At 44.7% G+C, this 16313-nt stretch overlaps 1 long non-coding RNA gene across 2 annotated transcripts in view; it reads left to right on the top strand.

The window, feature by feature from the left end:
- Positions 1 to 16313, top strand: part of LOC106731514 (uncharacterized) — a 179202-nt gene that overhangs the window by 41582 nt on the left and 121307 nt on the right. For both annotated transcript variants that reach the window (XR_012901907.1, XR_001367794.3), the window contains exon 2: positions 4339 to 4428. This is a non-coding gene — a long non-coding RNA (uncharacterized LOC106731514). The remainder of the gene's footprint in view (positions 1 to 4338; positions 4429 to 16313) is intronic.

The following is a 16313-nucleotide window of genomic DNA, read 5'->3' as shown; positions in this document are numbered from 1 at the left end:
AAGTTAGTTCGAATTAGTGCTGTAGTTCGAATTTTTCCCAGCTTTATCACAGAACCTCTGTGACCTTGGGAAAGTCACTTAATCTCTCCTGTGCCTACTTCTCTATCTATAAAATAGAATAATCTCTGCCTACCTCACAAGGGTATTGTGAGGGTTCATTCAATTAGCCTTTATAAAAGTCTTAGATCCTTCTATGGAAGAATCTACAGCAGTGCACAATGTGTTAATCACTGTGCTGATTACTTTGGGGGCAGTCACAAAGGTTTTCAAGTGAAGGGTTGGGTGAACTGGTTTGCATCAACTTAATCTATTTTTGAGGGATGTAAAAGTTCTGATAACCACAGAATATTTCTTTAAAAATCCATTCCCTTCCAACTAGTCCTTTGCACTGATTTTAGCAACTTGTTCACGGCAACAGAGGAACACAGTCTGGGTTGATTGGAATGAGCAGCTTCCATGCTGCCTAGAGCTGAAGCAAACAGATGAATTCTGTTTGCATGCATGCGAATCTAGTGAACAGAGGGGCTTTTATGGGTAGGTCCACTGAAGTTCAGGAATCCCCAGTAAGTAGCCCAATAAGAGGCTAGTAGTGAGGGGGCTATGGAGTCAGGGCTGGCACTGAGGACAGGGCTTATACAGGCAGTCCCCGAGTTACGCGATCCTGCTGCCCACGTCCTCCGGGGCGATAAAAGCTGCTCCACGTCTCCGTGGTCTGCTGGGGGGAAGTCCCCAGAGCAGACTAGGGAGATGGGGAGCAAAGCTGCCGAGGACGCCGGCAGCGGGACAGCCGCGATGCATCTGTCCCACTGCCCGCATGCTCCGCGGCTTTGCTCCGCGTCTCCCTGGTCTGCTGGGGAGAGCTCCCCCCAGCAGACCAGGGAGACGGGGAGCAAAGCCGTGGAGGACCCGGTCGGCGGGACCGCGGCGGGTCTCGGTCCCGCCGCCCGCGTCTCCCTGGTCTGCTGGCCCCTCCCCCAGCAGACCAGGCTTTTCTCCGGACGCCTGTGGTAGAGCAGCTGGTGTGCTGCCGGTTGGTCCCGCAGCGCCGCTCTGGGCGCTACTGGACCAACCCGGCAGCACCCCAGCTGCTCTGCCCCAGGCGTCCCCAGGTCAGCTGCTGCTGAAACTGACCAGCGGCTGACTACAGGAAGCCCGAGGCAGAGTTGCTCTGCCCCGGTCTTCCTGGAATCAGCCGCTGATCAGTTTCAGCAGCAGCTGACTTGGGGATGCCTGGGGTTCTTAAGTTGAATCTGTATGTAAGTCGGAACTGGCGTCCAGATTCAGCCTGTTGAAACTGATCAGCGGCTGATTCCAGGAAGCCCGGGGCAGAGCAACTCTGCCTCGGGCTTCCTGTAGTCAGCGCTGGTCAGTTTCAGCAGCGGCTGAATCTGGATGCCAGTTCCGACTTACATACAGATTCAACTTAAGAACAAACCTACAGTCCCTATCTTGTACATAACCCGGTGACTGCCTGTATTGGGGACTTGGGGCCTGAAGGGTTGGGTACAGTGGGGCTCTGGAAACAGGAGGCTGTAACTGGGGGGGTCTGGTGTTGGGGGGCTCTAAGGGAGAGGGAGATTGACACTGAGGTGTTGGGATGGGGAATGGGACTGGGGGGCTCTGTACCATATCAGCTGACTACTCAGAATATTGTCCCTATTTGACCCTACAGTGGAATAATCATGCAGTGATGTCACATCCCTCCCATGCCAATAAGAATATAAAGTCATGCACATGCAATGGTGATTTCAATGCAGAATCAAACCAAAAGAAAAGTTATGCTGCAAGAGGGAACAAACTCCTCTACAGTTCATCCACCTGAACATTCTCAGCTGAGACGTGACAGTCAAGTAAACTCAATTCTTGCCTCTCTTCTCCTCTTTCCTCCAGTGATAGCCCTACGACACTTCCCTCTCTACTTTGGAGGCCAAAACATGTCTGCTTCATCTCTAGTCCTCAAGCCAAAGCACCAGAACAGGCTTTCTCTCCAAACAGGCAGAGAACCTCATGCTTTTATCCCATCTTGTTGCTCCCCTGGTATATCACTCTACCAACTCAGTGCTGGGTCTTTTTCTGCTTCAAAGACTCCGAAATGGGTGGGGTGGGGTGACATATATCACAGTCACAGGTCCCTGAGATGGGAGAGTTCTGTCATAGGAGAAGCAAATATGACTCATGCAGTTTCTTCTCTTAACTCCCTAGTGTAGACCAGGGCTATGTTAAAATAACCCCCTTTATTTTGAAATAACAAGTGGGACATCTACACTACCAAGCACATTATTTTGAAATAACGGGCTAGTTATTTAGAAATCTGTACTCTTGCTTTCCTCGGGATATTGAACCTGGCTGCTGTTGGCTTCCCCTGCAGAAGGATTATACCTGCATCTGCAAGACACAGACCACACCCTTCAGTTATTATTTTGCCTTCCAATTCACATGAACAAAATAAATATTCATTCACTCATGTCTCCAATGTATGGGCTTCATGTGGTGGTTTTTTTCCTGGTGGATTGGTTTTCTGTCCTCGCATGCCTGACTGCATGCCTATAAGAATATAATATTAATATAATTGTTTCAAATGAATCCCTTGGGAAGAGATGTTAGAGGACATTGTAGTAGAATATAGTACCTGAAACTGCACATCAAGGCTGAATGAACATAACAACAAGCTGTTCAGCAGACTGTGGTTTGAAAGCAACATGAAAACAAAATCTGAGTTGGGGTTACTATTCTGTTTTTCTACAGATCACAATTTCCTTGTCATGTTTTGCCACTTTCTGTTTTTGTGTGCTGTTACCACGATGTTGCACATTACAAAACAAAATTCCAAAGGCATTTAACTTTTTTTTCAGATCAAAAGCTTTAGTGTGAACTATTGGTTCCAGCAGAGATCTGATTTACATTCTAGGATCTGTACTCTGTTCATTTAATTAAATCTAAGCCAAGAAAAGAAAAGATCTTCTGCCCACCCTTTCCTATAAATGCTTGTCTCTGGGAGAGCTTTGGCCACAGTTGTTTTTTCAGGCATATAGTGTGAGAGATTATTCTGTCAATTATCCCTTTGTAAAGCATGTAAGAAAATACATATTTACTCTGTGCTAGTGGGTTAGTACAGTTAGCGAGGGAAAATTAGCTATTCTGTCATACTGGGGCAGAATTATTTACTGCACCGATATAGCATCGGATCCAGCAGTGTAATAGCAAATGCGCTTCTCCACTGAGGGAATTTTGTTTCTTTCCTCAAAAAGCTAATTGCACAACAATGTTTGATGGTTAGCTTTACTGGGTCTGTCAGCTTATTCAGAAAGGGAATAAGGGAATTTGTGTGCAGCCATCTTGGTCTTGTTAACAAGAGAGCAAGAGTCAGGCTAAGTCTGTGGCCTGACAACGCGAGATCTGTGATTAGACGCTGCTTTTGCCTCTCGCTTCCAAAGGGCTGTTTTGATTTATCAGCCTGTGTAGCCTCATGAAGAATCAAAATTCACCCTCTCCCCTGCATCCAGATAGATAGGCTACAGTACTGGGTCTTGAAATCCTCTGTTACAATGTATATGGAATTCAAAGAAACCCAGTGGGCAGCACAGCTGCGAGGACACAGCTTTGGGGAGTCTCTCAACTAGCCCTCTCTCAATAGTTCCCACTGTGTGTTTTCACCTTTATGTCAATGCTATAGGCCACGTAGTGTGGTTTTAGCCGTGTCGGTCCCAGAATATTAGAGAAACAAGGTCGGGGAGGTAATATCTTTGACTGGACTAACGTTTGTTGGTGAGAGAGACAAGCTTTTGAACTACACAGACCTGGTGAAGAGCTCCGTATGGCTCTTGGTTTGCTCCAAACCCAGAAACATAAAGAGTGGCTTATCCAAAGCCCTCTGAAATCAATTGGGAGGCTTTCCAGTGAGTCTAGTTAGGCTTTGAGTCAGGCCCATATAGAAATGAAGAAAGTTCCACTGCCAATTCTCCATCTCAGAAGGTTTGTTGAGATAGCTGCTATGTCTATAATCACTTCTCAGGCATTTATCTTAGGAGCACACATACAATAGACTTTTGCAACAAAAACGGTAAGGGGTGACCAAATATGGGGGGGTTGCATTTTTTTTTCTAGTCTGGAACAAAAAGATTATAAGCAAAGTAAGGGACATTTGTGTTTTTCATGGAGATGGGTGCAGGGATCAGGTTAAAACAGCTCATTTGTAGGACCCCAGAGTATAAATAGCTCAACAGAAGTCACATAACAGGACTGTTTTCTTCTACCTTTCTCACACCTGCTGCACATTTCATACTAGATACTATGAAAGATGACTAAACTGATGTATCAATCTCTCTCTTTCTCTTGCAGCAAGACTATCTTGGGAAGCAAGTCTCAGGCTAGCTCCAAGAACAATAGCTGCTTGTAAGGCATCCAGTGAAGTCAGAACAGCTTAAGGCTGTGAGTAATATAATCACTTTTTGTGCTTGCATAGCGTTTCATTTACAAAATGATCTGAGTGTCAGACAGTCAGTAACAAGATATTTTTTTCAAATGTCTTTAGCAGAATTTTATTCCAAATACTTGCTTTTGCCATTATGCCCATTGTCTTGTGATTGCAAATAAACAACAAAGAATGCATTTGATGGTTCAGTTTCTTCTCCTATTTATGCCATTGTAAATCTGAAGAAATTCCATTGATTGTAGTGGAATTCACTAAACAAAAAATTTTAAGGTGGCTAAACTCTTTCTCCAGCTACATGAATCAAACTAAAGCAGATCATCAAAAAATAAGAAAACATAGATCAAAACCTAAAGATCAATGAAAAATAAAACATAAGCCATTGTTTGATTTTTGTTCCTTAGAACAACTTAGAATGACTCCACTAAAATCATGGAATTTCTCCAGATTTACAATGGCATAAATGGAAACTCATAGATATACATTTTAGTGGAGTTCCATCTATTCCATTGTTCCATCTTCTATAGATATATATTGTTGTACTAGGAATTTAGCGGCATATCTGGTTTTTGTTATTTTGCAAGGAAAGATGTTTAAAGGAACATCAACTCAAAAATGGTACTCTTCCTGAAAAGTTTGTACTAGCTGCTGTTACGAATAACATCTGAGACATCCAACACTAAATCAGGTTTAAGAAAAAACATAATTTTTCTTGGTTCCTTCAGTTGTTTACTTTGTGTACTTGGCAGCACTGTCAGTCCTTTTCCCCTTGTCTATTTGTGTAGATTTATCACAGGTGACAGCATATTTAAAAAGAAATCACACACATTCAGATAGGAGTGGGCTATACCAGCCCACATAGAATACATAGAATTACTTTTAATTATTTTTCAATTGAGTAGATTTCAAGATGATGGAATGTCTTTTAAACAAGAACTTTGATAATAACAAACTAGAATACACTTATAGAAACAAGGAAAATAATGTATGGACAGATTCTAGTGGCTCTGTTATGAATGCTACAGACTGAAAATGGCAGCATTGGGTTAGACTTGTGGGAACAGAAAAAGTATGGTAAGTCTGAGGAGATGTATAAGCAAGCAATAGAATTCAGGCACAATTTAAATTGGCACCAAAATGTCATACTGTGACTCACCAGTATATAGGACTTTGAATTGCAATGTGCTGTTGCAATGGCATAATGGCAGTGTATATCACAGTGATATCAATGCAATCCAAATGTGAGGCTGTCTGCCAACGGCAAGCTTGAATTATCTGGTATCTGCAAATAAAAACATGTACCACATGCTTTAAAATGTCATAGTCCTAAGGAATGTTTGCTGCTGAGCAGCAGACTGCAAATCTGTAAGTATAAAATTTAAGATTGCTCTGTTGCAAATTTATTTAAAAAGAATTAGGTTACAAAATGGGCTAAATAAAGAATCATAGTGAAACATACGGGACCTTATTCTCATTTACATTAAACTCCCCTTTACAGTGCCAGGCCAATTTTAAAGGCACCTTAATGTAAATGAAAATCAGGCCAAGATATTAAAAATGCATTTTGTTACCTTTACAGATGTGACAGTATGTTCATGTGTCATGACTGCAGAGTTCCTAGCCAGGACTAAGAAATGAAAATGTTTTGCCATTCCTCATTCACGTTAAGATGATATCCCTAATATACTGTGTTACTCTTGACAGGGGGTACAAAAGCACAATGAATGCTACATAAATAAGGTTATTCTGTGTTGCTTGTGCTTATCTTACATACTGTATATTGCTTTTTGCTAGAAACTAGTGCTTTTGTTTTTATTAAAGCTTTGGTATTGACAAACTGTAATGTAGTAAATTACACTTATTGGAGAGTGTTTTCAACATTCATCTGGACAAGAATTACTTATCATCCAGATCACATGAAATTGTTTTGGGGGTGGGATGGAATTACACTGTATTTTTCTGAGTTACTGCTGTTTGTCTGTCTATAACGTAGCTCACTGCAGTGTTGTCAATTCCCTGAGTGGTAGCCACCTTCAGTCAGTCAGGAGTTTGCTGGCAGGAAAAGAGCAGGTTTGATTGCAGGGTCAGGTGACTACAGTGAGGTCATGTAAATCAGCAGTCTGAGATATGGTTTTGATTTTCCCCTCCCTCATGCCTGCTCACTAATGGTTTTAATTGTAGCCGTCGACAGCAACCACAGATTCCACGGTATGTCTAAATGTATGCACTTGGCAAGTTTGCCACCCTCCAGCTTCTGTAACGCTTCAGTAAAGATGTACATGGATACTATGTTCTACACGGCTTACTACTTTCACATTTAAATACACAGTGTGGTGCCAGCCCACTGACAGTTGATTACTTGTTTGTGAAATGTGCCTTTATGGTTTTGTTATGATGCAGTGGCTATCTAAGCCACGTTGAATGGGCTTGTTTCAATAAACAAGTACTTCACCGTTCTTTATGCTTCCTTAGAGCCACACAGGTTGGCAGGCCCGGCCAAAGAGTTTGCAGGGCCCAAAGTGGCATGTTGTTGTTGGCCGCACTTCGTGGTCAGGAGGCTTCCAGCCAGAGCAGCAAGGGAGCAGCTGGGCATGTGGGCTCGGGGCCCAAGGCAACTGCCTTGCTCATCTTGCCCTAAGGCCGGACTTGCAGGTTGGACATTATTACACCATTCGTTGCACTTTATAACATCTTGGACCAGCTTTTCAAGGGTCCTTGCTACCCACAGCCCAGCCACACCCTTCCCCCCTCCCGAACTGTGCCCTCCTCAGCTTTTCTGCCAGTTCCCTACACTGCCCTCAGTGAAATTCCTCTTCCCACTTCTGCCACCACTTTCTGAGCTGCTAACCACTTTTTTGGTATTTCATGCTAACTACAGATGCACCATGAGTTCTGCATGTAGCCCATAGAATGGACTCACCACCATCATGGCTGCCCTTTCTGTGTGTGTGTGTGTGTGTGTGTGTGTGTGTGTGTGTGTGTGTGTGTGCGCGTGCGCACATGTACAAGGACAGGGAAAGGACTCTCTCTAGCCTCCCCTCCCCTCCTGCACACCCAGGGTGGAGTAGTTGGGATCTAGTCCCAAGTCTTTCATGACAAATTCAAATTAATGCTTTTACACCACCAGTACTTTTAATACCCCTCCCTCCCATTAAAACACCATTGGGTTCCTATATTCTTGTTTCTGTTTCCAGCCACCAATGTGACACGGGTGTTGCAGCTGGTGATGTGTAGGGGATATGATGTGATTGGTAACACTGACATCACACATTGTTCTTAAATAAGTGCTTGAAGAGTGACTCGTGCTTCCTAAGCTTGAAATACCAACTTCATTTTGTGAGGAGCTGGAGCTCTCTTTTTTTTCTTCATACACTTTTCAAGTACATTAGCAGTAAGCAGAGGTGAAGGTAAGGGGGTGTGCCCTGTGTGTAGCTCTGGCAAAGGCTGAGGGAGTTGTGGCAAAAGACAGCAGTGGGGATATTTAAAGTATCATCAGGGACCTATTAATAGAGCTGGCAAGGACTAGTTAAAGAGGGGGGAGCTATTTAAAGAGATATTTAAAGAGGGGGGCTGTTTAAAGAGCTGTTAATTTGCTATTTAAAGAGCAATTAAGGAGCTGTTTACAGGGAGTCTCACAGTTTTCCTGCAGAATTGCCCCCAAGTAATAGCCCATAGCTCTCTTGTGGGTATGTATGGTTCCCTGGCCCCAGCCCAGCTATTCCCCCCTCCCCCCGTGGTTTTCCCTCCAGGGGATGCCAGATCAAGGGAGAATATGAGACTGACAAAGTGGACCTGATCCTACTTTTCCCCTGTCTAGTCTCCAGGTTTCTCTTCCTCCTCCTCTGCCCACAACTGTTCTCCCTCCCCTTATCACTCAACCCCATTTATTCCCCTTCCCTCACTGCAGCCCCAGTCCCTCCCCACATATTCTTCTGCTCCCTAACTTCCTCTCCCCTCCTCTCCCAGGAAATGTTTTCATGTGTTGCTACCGGGCACATGGGCATGCCCTACCTGGGGCTCACAGGCCCACGCCCCACTCTCCTTTCTGAGCCCTTCAACCCCATGTTGTGTGTTCCCCATCACTCCTCTGCCCCGAGTCCAGCAGGGTTGGTCCACTCCTAAAGAAGTCTCTCTTCGCCGTGGCGTCGGCGGATTGGTGAGGTGAGGTAGGGGGGCTCGGGCCTGCCCTCACTCTGAGCCCCGACCCACGGCCCTAAGGACTGGGGCTGGCGCCCCAGCCCGGGTGGTGGGGGGAAAGCTCCGCCCCGAAACACACCAACCCCACAGGATCAATACTCTGCCCTGGGTCGCTTCCTTCATCCCCCGCCAAGTCGCCGTGGCCAACTTGTCCAGTGGTCCCTGCCGGGACGGCTCGTGCTGCCTCCGTGAGGCTCTCCGTTGGTTGTCTCCCTCCGTCTCCTCCACTCACCTCTGCTCTGAGGTTCATGCCTCTGGGTCCGTCAGCCTCCTGGGCTCACTGCCCCTCGGCTCCTCCTCTCCTTGATTCTGGTGGAGGTGCTCCTCTTAAGCGTCCCGCCGCCGCTACATCTCGTGCGCCGGGGGGGGGGGGGGGGCTACTTCCACCCCTCCCGACGCCTCTCCGCCCGGGCCTCTCCACCCAGTCCGCGTCGGGTCGGAGCCAGCCTGGATCTGCGCATGCACCGCCCCTGGCCACGTCAGTTCGCCAGCCCCGTGACGACCCTGCTCTCACCAGGGCCGTGGGAACCCGGGGGCTCCCTGCCCGTTCGCTCCCCCGGCCCCTCCTCTGCCTGTGGTGGAGCAAGCTGCGCAGGGCTGGAGCTGGCGCGGGGCCGCTGCTTTTCCCCAACACGTCGGGCATGGCGCCGCGATTGTGCGGGGCGTGGCAGCCGCCCCGTCACAGTGTCATTTCTTTTAAAAATTGTTTTAGGGCTTTCTGAATATTCTGCTGTACTCAGATCACATTTCCACAAAATAGCAGAGGCGGACAGTAAGAACATGCCTTTTTATTTCTGTTTTCTGTTCACAGTAGGGCTTGAATTCACAATGCCTGGTTGATGATCAAGTTGAATAAACACAACATTACCATTGTGAGCCACATATCTGTGATCTGTGGGTTGAGAACCACTTTCCCAGAGCCACATACTTGCTATGAGTAAACCTGGCTTTCAGCCCTTTGTGGCTCTTTCTCTGCACATGCTCTCTGTAAATCTAACCCCAACCCTTTACTTATATATATTTTGCATTCACAATATTTTACTTCTTGTCAGGTGGAATAGGTCCATTTGCAGTCTGACGTGATATAATGAGGAGTCACATTAGTTTGAACCAAGGGCTTTGGTTTGAACTAATGCGTCCCAGCGCTTACTTTCACTTTCAAAACAGCTGTTGAGCAGAGTAACGCGCCAGCGAGATCATGCTATTTAAATCCCCGCTTCATTAGCAATTTCTGTCGCCTACATTTGCATCCCTAGTTTGAACTAGGGAGCAAGTGTAGACCTACCCATAGACAGTAAAGGTGGATCCTCTTGCTGGAGCAAAGCAGTTATATATTCAGTGTATTAACAGAGATTGCGATAGTCTCTCCCATCCTTATTGGATTAGTCTGTCACGTCAGGGGCAAAATTTGAAAGTAATTTAAAAAAAAAAGCCTCCTGAGACTATACACACTCCTACCAAGGGGGGGTAGGCTGCGATAGGACAGTGCCAGTAAGAAATTTAAGTTACTTTCACTCCTGGCAGTAAGATGATAATCACAGGCCTACACATTCTAGTGTGATGTGACCCTAAAGCTGGTTTATCTGGCCATGGGAAGTTCCCCCCAGAGCAGGGACATCTTCTGAAAGCATAGAGCTGATATTTCCCCACCACTGCTATTGCTCTATAGGTGTTGTGGCCAGGAATCAATATACACTGCTAAACCCCACTTGTTGTGTCATCTGCAACTGGTGTAACTGCAGGCTTCTCTGCATACAGTCAGTCCAGGATGAGGGAACCATACTCTTCAGCCATTGCCTGGGCGAGTCTGTATTCCCATCACAAAGGGTTCCATATGTTCCTTGTCCAGCATGTGCTCACCTGGCCATGACTTTGTGAAAAGCCTGCAGTCCTGCAATTCAGAAATCAAGATGGAGTTTGACTGGAGGCGCAGTGTTGCAGATGGAGGACGGGGCCTCTTTTCCCCAAAGGTCACAAATATTACCATTCTTGCCACAGGTGTTAGCTTTGAAGTAAGGTATATATATTCCAGGGTCCTGGCTCATACTGCATCTCATTACCTAATGTAGCTCTTTATCTATTTGATTATATATACATCAGCTAAAGAAAATATAGTGCTCATGGCAGGAACACCGGCCAAAAGTGACTTTTTATAACTAATCTAGGGGATACTTAGGAATCCATCTTGAAGGTACATATTTGACCTCCCTCAGAAAACATGTTACTGAAAGAAGATTGCCCACGTTTAATCAAATAAGATGTTATATCAGCCTCGTTTTCTTTTTCTCACATGTTGCCATTTCAGAAGCTAATCTTCCTCTTAGAGAAGCCATGCTATGCTAAAGTTACTCCATGGGAGATTTTTTAAAATGGTAGCATAAATTGGTCTCTCCCACCATCTCACTCCTCAAGATATTGGTCACCTCAGCATGTTGTCTTAGGGAGAGAGAATACATATTTCAATTCCTAGGTCATGGCATCTTTTTTGGTGGTAGGATATTCACTGCTACACTAATCAGTTGGTAATTTGCTTGCATCTAAAATATGATCCGAATCATCCTGAATACTGAGGACATTTTTTCAATTGCTGGGGAAGGAAATGCTAATTCGTGTGTTGATATTTTAGCCAGTCAAAAACTGGATTCACTTGATATAGCTACAGGCTTCTGTGGAGACTCTCTGGTTCCATTTCCATTGGCAGCTGCATAGTACTAGTATTTCACATCTGATCACTTCCACTGGAAACATTTGATCCCAGAATTGAAGTAATAGATTCCATTGGATGCAAATAAGAACATAAGAACGGCCATACTTGGTCAGACCAAAGGTCCATCTAGCCCAGTATCCTGTCTACCGACAGTGGCCAGCACCAGGTGCCCCAGAGAGGATGGACCGAAGACAATGATCAAGCGATTTGTCTCCTGCCATCCCTCTCCAGCCTCTGACAGACAGAGGCCAAGGACACCATTTTATCCCCTGGCTAATAGCCTTTTATGGACCTAACCTCCATGAAATTATCTAGCTTCTCTTTAAACTCTATTATAGTCCTAGCCTTCACAGCCTCCTCTGGCAAGGAGTTCCACAGGTTGACTACACGCTGTGTGAAGAAGAACTTTCTTTTATTAGTTTTAAACCTGCTCCCCATTAATTTCATTTAGTGTCCTCTAGTTCTTCTATTTAGGGAACTAATAAATAACTTTTCTTTATCGGCCCTCTCCACACCACTCATGATTTTAAATACCTCTATCATATCCCCCCTCAGTCTGCTCTTTTCTAAACTGAAAAGTCCCAGTCTCTTTAACCTCTCCTCATATGGGACCCGTTCCAAACCCCTAATCATTTTAGTTGCCCTTTTCTGAACCCTTTCCAAGGCCAAAATATCTTTTTTGAGGTGAGGAGACCACATCTGTACACAGTATTCAAGATGTGGGCGTACCATAGTTTTATACAAGGGCAGTAAGATATTCTGGGTCTCATTTTCTATCCCTTTCCTAATAATTCCTAGCATCCTATTTGCCTTTTTGACCGCTGCTGCAAACTGTGTGGAAGTTTTCAGAGAACTGTCCACGATAACTCCAAGATCTTTCCTGATTTGTCGTAGCCAAATTAGCCCCCATCATACTGTACGTATAGTTGGGGTTATTTTTCCCGATGTGCATTACTTTACACTTATACACATTAAATTTCATTTGCCATTTTGTTGCCCAATCACTCAGTTTGGTGAGATCTTCTTGGAGTCCCTCACAGTCTGCTTCTGTCTTGACTATCCTAAACAGTTTGGTATCATCTGCAAACTTTACTACCTCACTGCTTACCCCTTTCTCCAGATCATTTATGAATAAGTTGAAAAGGATTGGTCCCAGGACTGACCCTTGGGGGACACCACTAGTTACCCCTCTCCAATCTGAAAATTTACCATTTATTCCTACCCTTTGTTTCCTGTCTTTTAACCAGTTCTCAATCCAAGAAAGGACCTTCCCTCTTATCCCATGGCCATGTAATTTACAGAAGAGCCTTTAGTGAGGGACCTTGTCAAAGGCTTTCTGAAAATCCAAGTATATCTACTGGATCCCCCTTGTCCGCATGTTTGTTAACCCCTTCAAAGAACTCTAACAGATTAGTAAGACAGGATTTCCCTTTACAGAAACCATGTTGACTTTTGTCCAACCATGTTGACTTTTAATCTATTAGTTTCTTGGACATGGCTGCCCCTCGTTCTGTTCTGCAGTAGGGAAACACAAGCCTTGCGGTTACTTAACAATAGCCATCTTGTCCGAAAATACTGTGTGAATGAAGAGGTCACATGAGCAAGTATTTAGAGCAGAGGACTGAAAGAGACTAGCTTCTTTAATGCTAATAAAGTCAGAATTCACTGTGAGGCCTCCAGCAAGTCATTTGACAGCCTTGTGCCATAATCAGATTAGATGAAAGATTGGAGAAAAAACAATGATGTGCCACAGCTGACCTTCCCAGGGTAAAAAACTAAATTAATTAATTAATTAATTGTACGTTCCTGATACAGCAGTCTGAGGGAAAGATACCTTTTATTGAACACAGTAAGGGATTCAAAAGCTGTGTTTGCCATTTCCATAAAAATCATTTCCTTAAAAGACAATTCTCACAACTGTCCCAGGATATTAGAGAGATGAGGTGGGGGAGGTAATGTCTTTAATAGAACAAAATTCTGGGTAGCTCGAAAGCATATCTCTCTCCCCAACAGAAGTTGGTCCTATAAAAGATAGCGCTCACCAAAACACTCAAACGCTTTGGCTCTTGCAGACAGGCTCACAGACAGAAGGCTCTGAAAATAGGATTGCCACCATGTTCTGTCCATTCTTTCTAAATGAAACATTTTGAGACCCATGACTTATTGGGCAATTTCTCATTCATTTGTTTTTCGTAATGCATTTGCTAATTATTGATGATAGTTGGATTTACATGAAGATATGCTCTGCTCCTGATTCAGTTTCTTGTGCTGAACCTGCATGAGAAGTCACCCTCAAGTTGCTGCTGAGCTGTGTTAGGCTAGGTCTATACTAGGGGAAAATGTCAAATTAAACTACGCAACTCCAGCTGTGTGAGTAGCATAGCTGGAGTTGACACACCTTAGTTCAAATTTCCACCGTGTTCTTGCTGAGGGAGGTCAGTGGGAGAAACTCTCCCGTCGACTAGCCTTATGTTTTTTGAGCTGGTTGAGTACAGGAGTCAACAAGAATGTGATCTGTAGTTGATTTAGCAAGTCTTTACAAGACCCACTAAATCAACCCCTGGGGCATCAATCCTGATAAATGGAAGTGCATTGAGATGGCAACAATCTTCCCTTTCAGACCAAACCCAGACAGTTTGATAAGCAGCTGCACTTCAACCACCTGAGCTCTCAGTGGATGGAGTCCCACAGAGCTCTGTCCTTTTATTCTTTTTAGTCAACATTCATTTAAAATGACTAGGACAGAATGTGAGATGCCATGGTCTCAAGTGCTACTAGTACACAGATAATGCACTGCTGTACATTTCCTTCTTATCAAGTGCAGAAATAACCACCTCCCAGCCATACCAGTGTCTGTGTGAAAGCAGAATATGTGTGAAGAACAGCTAGCTGAATCCCAAGAGTAAAAAAGTGATGCCAATGAGAAAAGTTATCATCGCTGGCTGCTGAGGAGTCAAATCATGGACCATCAGTAGGGCACACAATTTTGGTGTCTCTCTGAACTCTTTGCTAACCATACCGGACAAAATAGCAACAGCCACCAGAAATGTTATCCACTTGCACCTGGACAGGAAACTGCACCTGGTTTCAATAGACATGGTGTGAGCTGCACTTTCACAACTGACTTGACTATTGGAATGCCCTGCCTTGGGGAGTGAAATATGAAAGCCATGGCGGGAAACACCATCTGGTCCAGAATGCCACTAAACAACAATTATAGGCAAAAGCTCTGGACCATTAGGATACTACTAAGTATCACCTCTCTCTACCGCAGTGGTTCCCAAAACTGTGGCCTCTGGACCACGAGTGTCCTCAGAGCCTTTGTTATTTGTCCACCAAGAGCTAGCTGGTCATGCATTGTTGGGTCTCCTCATGTTAAAAAAGTTCAAGAATCCCTGGTTTTTACTGGATGAAATCATCAAACCTTCTCAAGTGTTTCAGCTTCTGTTGTGCTCTAGCAACTAGCCCACAAAGGATAAAAGATTGAAAACGAGCCGAATTAAAGGAGATTGTCCTTTGCCACACAAAGTAGTTGTATTTTTGGAGCAGAAGCGCTCTTTCTCCATTGATGATCAGGAAATCCATGGGGCCACTGAATAATTAAAATGGGCAAAAGTAATGACATTTGCAGATCACCTTTCAGAAGATTTCCATAAGTTTACTTCAGTGAATCAGAGCTTATTTCCAGTATTTGTTTTGTAAGCAATCAATACTCACCACCGAGGTATATGGGATGCTACAAATTATATAAATCCACTCACACTGCTGCTGCCAACACAACTTCCTTATTATTGTTGTGTGCAAACTGAGTTTGCAAATCCTTCCTCTAATTATTGAATCCTCTGTCCAATATTGTTATAGGAAAGAAAATAAGAGATCCACAAACAGGTCAAGGAAAATCCTCTTATACAAGTACTGAGCGCACTGCTATTTCCTTCCCTCCTCTCTGACGTGTACTTAAGAAAATGCCTCATCAGATAAAACTGGAAAAGGTCAGAGTGTTTGTTAGTATTTTACTGGGAGCATAAGCAGCTCTACTTGCTAGAGTGCCAGAGAGACTGATCAGTGATCTGCTCATAGGACCTGGAGCAATAAATTCCTGAGGCTAATCCCAGCACTGAGCATTACTCCTTCTTTGACCTTGGGCAAATTGCTTGACCTTTCTGCTTTTTCCCCAATTGTGAAATGGGAAGATCACTGCCCTGCATGGGGGCTGTAGAGTTAATTATTCAATGTTTATGATTAGGAGTGTCCTTTTATTGTGGGCAACAGGTGGACCTGCTTGCTGCTTAGAAAGTCAGGCTGCATACCAAGTCACTGGTTGTGTGTTTATCTATGTCGAATGCAGCTGACCTCTGGTGGAGAAACCCCAGACAACAGCCTTCATTTAATCTCAATTGCAGGCCACACAACATGTTAGGGACAAGAAGTAGAATCTGTCCCTCTGCTGAAGTTTTGATAAAACTGAAGTACAGGAGACGACTGACCTAAGAGAATAAACCAAAGACACACCTGCCTTACAGGAGCAACTGTTTTTATCCTGAAAGGCTCCTTTTAATTGCTGTTCCCACAGCAATCTTGGGCTCAGTTCCATAAACATTAAGCATGTAGGCTGGAGCAGCAGACATAAACATTCCAGCAGAGTTATTAAATCTGCTCCTGCTCCCTCAAGAGCTGAACTATCATTTGGACAATGTTCCCTTGCAAGGGATCAAAAGGGAACGAGAACTCTCCTTACGTCTCTGAGCATCTACCCAGTAAAAAAAACTCAGCAACAGGGAACAGGCTTGCTGGGGAGAGAGGTGGGCAAGCAGGGCAGTTGTCAGCGGCCAGGAGCCCGGGTCTCCTTTCAGTCGCCACCAGAACTGCATGCTCAAGGTGGCTCTGAGGGCTGGGGGAGGGAGGGATGCTGCACTGGGGGCAATGCAGAGGGCTGGCTACCCCTGCCCCACCCTTTCTCCTGAGGCTCCGCCCCTTCCG

Source organism: Pelodiscus sinensis, chromosome 2 (assembly GCF_049634645.1).
Source record: "Pelodiscus sinensis isolate JC-2024 chromosome 2, ASM4963464v1, whole genome shotgun sequence".
NCBI lineage: Eukaryota > Metazoa > Chordata > Testudines > Trionychidae > Pelodiscus > Pelodiscus sinensis.
The sequence above is the reverse complement of the archived record's forward strand: the minus strand, read 5'-3'. Positions and strand labels throughout refer to the sequence as shown.